Here is a 6,071-nt window from a genome sequence, read left to right as displayed (position 1 = left end):
TTCAGCATTTATTCTTGATGAGTACTCACCCAAAATACAAAGAACATTACATTTTAAAGGAAGTGAACATAAAATGACGTCATCAGTTACACCCTCTCTCTGATTCTCACAAGAGCCCATTGTTCATCAGGCCTGGAACGTCTCCCAGACATTTCTTATCTGTCGGACCGCCACAGCCTCGCTCCCACGTTAACTCTACATTTCAACCTGCCTAAAGGATAAACTCCTCTCCCCTAATGGAATCCAACCAAAACATTCTCATCAGTTTGAAAAACGATCTTATCCCTTTCCCAGGAGACACAGACACAATTCATTTCTGCTTACATTTTCAGTAACAGTACAATTAAGAACCCATACTTTTCAAATCATAAAATAAGTATTAGCATGAATGGTTCTAATCATTAATGTATACAATTGTAATGCATCATTGATTATCTAAACTATATTTTCCTCTATCAATCCTCCCTTTGATCAAATATTATACATTCAATTCTACATCTAGTTTTATTTAATCATAAAAAATGAAAGTATAAACGAACTTAATTAACCTTTTTATAGATGTTTATCAGATTATCATATGAATAGACAAATAATCAACAAATCAATTATAAATGTTTATCCAACTCTCCACATTTCATTAATCAATTCTAACCTTAACTCCAACTGTTTTTAAACCTGCATCAGAATCATAACTCCTCTTTCAGGATCTTTTTTCTTTTTACAATCTTTATTAAAAAACAGTTTAATCATTGAAACAAATTACAATCCAATTCCCCTACATCTCAACACTATTCTCATCAAACATAAATTCCCCACAAATGACAGATCCGGATTCATCCACTTCCTCTGTAGACATGCCTTCAGTCCTCCATGGGTCAGAACCTGGAATCTGGAATCTGTAGTGTCATTGATCTCTCCAGAGTCCAGTAGTACTTGGAATGGTCCCTCCCACCGAGGCTGCTTCCACTTTTTTTTCTTTTTAGTGATTGGATCCAGATCCAGTCTCCTGGTTGAATCTCGTGTGCCACCTCCCTCTGTAGTTCTCCTGCTGGGCATAAAACTTTTGACATACGTGTTTGATTAATGAACAACCTCCTCATGTGTTCCACCATACTGCTTTGTATTTCTACATTTGCTTCCTCCAATCGCCCTAATTGGGGCATTCTATAGGGTCTACCAAAAACCTTCTCAAATGGAGATAGCCCCTCCCTATCAGGGGTTATTCTAATAGTCATTAACACTATGGGCAGGCATTTTACCCAGTTCATTCCAGTACTTAGGTGTGTTTTCCTTAATCGACCTTTTACCGATCGATTCATGTTCTCGATAAGGCCAGCGCTTTGGGGGTGATAAGAACAACGTTTCTTCATATTTATATCCAATTTCTGACCTATATGATCAATTACTTGATTAGAAAAATGGGAACCATTGTCGCTATAAATAGTTTCTTATTCGTCAAACCAATTAACAATTTTTTTTTATTAGTTAATTATCCCGTAGGTCACATCCTATTCTAGAACACTATTTACCCATCCCCTTTTTGTTACCTGGCTCTGCCCAGGTAACAACCTTGCCTTATTCTTATACAATGACTTAGATAAGATTTAGTGAATTATCCTTATGTCTGAAATTCCATTTAGGAGTGTCCCTTTCATTTTCCACATGTCCAATTCTCACTGTTGTCTCCACTCAGTAACTCTATGTACCCACTATGTTATCTTTGCTCGTCCTGGCCCCCCTTGTAAAACTTCTCTGCTCTCCAACCTTCAAGGTCTCTGCAGTTGCGGGCTCCTCTGTCTGCCTATAGCTATGTTACTCATGTCTCACTGTTTGGCTCCATCCAAACCCATGGACCCTCTTTTAGAGAAAAAAACATGTCTATGAGCTGCTTTTCTCCAAATTCCTTAATCCTAACAATAATCCTAACTCCTCATAGATGTCCTATATTCCTGTTAAATTTAATACTATTTAAAAACGTATAATCTAATAAATGCTAACCATATTAAAAATCCTTCCTACACTAACAAGCCCTCTCCTTGGGGACCCTCAGTATTCTATCTGACCATAACATGGATTTAATGTGTTGCAAAGTGTGGAATAAAACTTTGGTCCTGTAAAACAGAGTAAAGCAGAACAAAGCATTCTTATAACCCATCTGGTCCTCTCAGCTATTCTTATCCAGCACCAGGTGGACACCATGCCACCCTACACGACATGGAGAACAAACATACATGGGTCATCCTCAGTCAGTCTTATCCTTCCCTCAAGGCATGCTTCACCTCAGCCTCTCCAACTGGAGCATCAAGCAAAGGCATCATGCCTGAAGCCTTCAACACATCTGTAACAGACTTCTAATAACACGGTATGATGCAAGCAGCACATGACATCAATAACAAATAATACAAGAATTAGGGTCAGAAATCCAGTAACCATCATATCAGTGTACTTACCAAACCAGGCCAAGAGAACAGACTCCTCCACCCCCCCGTGGACCTCGTCTTAGCAGATTTTTAACACAGTGGTGGTAGAGGAGTGTGTCCGGTTACCTCTGGTCTTGGCAGTACCTTAATAGAAAACACACCCATCATGTCTGTCCTCGTCCTTTGTAGTCCGGGGATGTAAGTGCCTGCATCAGAGAGCTTAATAGTTTTGATGGTTAGTAGGATTTCATCACCTTTACAAAGTTCAACAGTACTCCCAGGTTTCCCCCATACCATGGAAAACCTATCCACCTTTGTGGGATTCCCTATGCCATAAGGATATCCTCTTCTCCAGTCCCAGAACTGTCCCAAATTGGTTATCATGTAATCCCCATACGGACACCCTCCCCCATTACACAGGTAATGTCCCCCATCTTTTGACACTCCTGTACACGGGTGTTAAAATCAAACAAAAATACCTCAATTTCTTCCCTGCCCTGTTGGCTCAAAATATGTTATCTTCCCCTATTTATTCTCAATGATGAACATGACTTTCTCTCTGTTACAATACAGACTTCCTAATAGCCCATTCAAAAAAACCTCACAGCTAATGTTATAAGACAGAATCCTGAACCACTTTCTCATTTGTGGTTCAAACAGTAATTCTAACCCCTCTACCAAAACTGCTTCATTTCTAATGAATTTACCTTAAAACTAGTAACTCAATATGACCCCATTCCTTATACAAATGACTCTCCCCCGAGGCTGATCAGACCTTGGGAGCCAGTCATGACAAGGTCAAAAGGCCATACCATATTAGGCATAAAGAACCCTTTATCTTTTGAATAGAAATAGTCACCTGTATAATTCAAACCCATAAAAAAAACATCTCATAAGGTTCCATATGGGAGCCTGCCTCTTTAAAATACCCTTACACTAAACAAACAGTTCTAACAGTTGTTCCATGTGTATAATTTGCAGGTCGTTTAAAGCTTATCTCTCCCCAAAGTTATAATCCCAGGAGGCCTCTAAAGTGAGCCACCACACCCCTAACTATCATTCCCTAATGCTATTTCGAATCAGAAACTCAATAAGTGAACTATAACTAAAACCTAATGATAATTCCCCTTTGACTCAAATCATTAATCATAAGTTTTGAACATCGTCTACGGATATGTTTGCTTAAATGGCCATGCTACCTTTAGATACAATTAACCCGATAACATTATTATCCAATGCATTACTTTTTCTCTCTGCCGCAAATGTCGTACATTTCGCAGTGTAAGGAATCCGTAATTTAATCCCCGATATTTAATAAATAGGCATTTGCATTCCCTCATGGCTCTTTTAATTTATTTACTTATGGGTAACTTTCATCCGTTCCGGAACAAAGAGTTCTACCTAAACCCGCCAGAACACACTGTTCAACTAAGTTAAATCAAACCCAAAAATTGACTATAACCAATAAAGAAATAAACAAAACACTTTTATCTCAACTTCTGAAAGGTTACTCGAAGCCTCGATACACACACTAATAGCCATTACAGTTTGCTCCGTTATTTCCAGTCTCTGGTGACAAAAGTGTCGCGCTAGTGACGTCATCATCAAGCGCTCAACCTGCCAATTCGTGGCGACTTCAAATGGATTGTAAATAATTCTTTGGTCGATTAACCAACCCTAATTTATCACATCTGTTCTAATCCTGAATTATAATTTACCACCCCAACCAACATTTCTAAATTCGCCAATTTTATAAAAGCTTTTCGATGGGCATAAATCATAATGGTCTCTTTGTTATCATTTAGAATCCATTTTGCTCTAAATACCTGTCTCGTCTTTGACTTAGTATTTTAATTACAACTCTATTCCCAATACGTTATTCACTTGTCTAATTACAAAGTCAGACCAGCATTAGTGAGTGCTCGTCTTAAAAATGCCTTGTCTCTTGGAACAGGGAAATCCCCTTAACCCAAACATTTACTCCTACAACGACACCCAATAATTCTTATGATCCCTTCACGTCGTTCGTTTTAAATCTCTTGATGTTTCATGTAACTTATTTTTCTCTCTTTGAATTGTCGTCCCACAATATTTTTTCCCACTGTCATACACTCAAACCACTGTGATTACCGTGCACTGTCCCTTTAAGATAAGACCCTTCATTTGTTCCCCGCAACGGGAACGGAAATCAGATCATTTTTAGAATACGTTACTTTTTGTTCAAATTCACTGGTGTTACCTTAACCAAAAATCAATAATCAGAAAAACAATCACAACTTCTTACGATTAAACTATTCTTACCTAATTTATAGTCCAAAGCGTTGCACTATATAGCCCCATTGAGTGTCTAGCAATTCCGTTGCTTGGCTATAGACACAAATCTGCCCGCCTTTGTAAAATATATATTCCCTATTCAGATTGAGTTCAGTTTTAAATTCTAATCATCAGAGTAAACTCAACCGAATTTCTCAATTTACTATACCCTAACATTAAACGTACCATGTTTTTGTGTTAAACTTCTCATGTCAATTGATTCATAATTAGCCGTAACGTCCAGGCAGGCTGGAATTGTATTGTATCTCCTCCATTTAACTTTAGGTAACTCTCTTATATGATACATCTATTTAATTAAGACTCCTATCTCAATACATTATTCCACCAGATCATTTTGGGCGAAATAGCGTTTTACATCGAAACTGTTTCGCCGTTATTTTTAATGACTTCTTTTATCAATTCTATCTAGAACACATAATATCCGTTCCATTATATCTTTTGCAAACACTGGCGACCGTATTTTTCAGGCAAAACATGCAAATAGGTAAATTACGATCTAAAATCAATTTTAGTTAAACGGGAACCGAACCGTGGATTACCGTAGGTGAGACTGCCGCGCTCACCACTCCCCTACCAGCACAATGGAATTTGACTGAGACTCTCCGCAAATATACCCATTTTCACAGTTATCTGAAGTTGTTACTCCGACATCTAGACAACAGAAAATAACCCAAATTCAAACGCCCAACGTTTTCTCTCAGTTTAGGATTCTCATTAATTTAAAGTCTGACATTTAACTCACCCGTATACAGTAATCACCTGTTCCGTTTCTTCCCACGGAACCTCAACCACACGATCACTTTTCACTATCAAGAACACTGACTACCAAGAACCGGGAAAGACCCCCCATACATACATCGCTCGATCTCCCGTCAGTTCTGGGGCTTCTTTCGAGGCCTTTCTCCCCATTCTTAATCCTTACCGTTACTAGTAGCTATGGTCTTTAAACACTTATCTATGCCTTTCTATATAATTTTAAATTCTATGTGCGTGCAGTTCTATACATTTGTAATTTACCGTTACTTAGTTACTTCTAGTTACTATTCTGCTTGCCTATGTGTGTGTCCCTTTAAAAATAATCAGTATGTATTTTCCATCTAGGTCGGGTGCGTTTCTCATGATTTAAGTTTAGCTCTTTTATGGAAATCTTACCAATAGCTTTGACTTTTGAATCAGATTTTTAGGTCTAACCTAACAACTATAAGCCCAGGGTTTGTAAGGCCCTAGTTAAAATCTTATTTTCCGGTTGTGTCAGTAAAGAACTCTAATAATCGTTATCTCACGCCGCTAATTGTTATATTTCCCTCTCGCATTAGA

General features: G+C 38.1%; 1 long non-coding RNA gene across 1 annotated transcript; it reads right to left on the bottom strand.

Moving 5' to 3' along the window:
* Nucleotides 1-698: 698 nt before the first annotated feature.
* Nucleotides 699-5,809, bottom strand: LOC135575178 (uncharacterized). Its single transcript, XR_010465741.1, has 2 exons — nucleotides 5,497-5,809; nucleotides 699-1,060 (listed from the first exon to the last, which is right to left on the bottom strand). It is a non-coding gene; the product is annotated as an uncharacterized LOC135575178 (long non-coding RNA).
* Between the last annotated feature and the right edge of the window lie 262 nt (nucleotides 5,810-6,071).

Source organism: Oncorhynchus nerka, linkage group LG14, assembly GCF_034236695.1.
Source record: "Oncorhynchus nerka isolate Pitt River linkage group LG14, Oner_Uvic_2.0, whole genome shotgun sequence".
NCBI classification, from domain to species: Eukaryota; Metazoa; Chordata; class Actinopteri; order Salmoniformes; family Salmonidae; genus Oncorhynchus; species Oncorhynchus nerka.
This window is presented reverse-complemented; position numbering and strand designations above follow the sequence as displayed.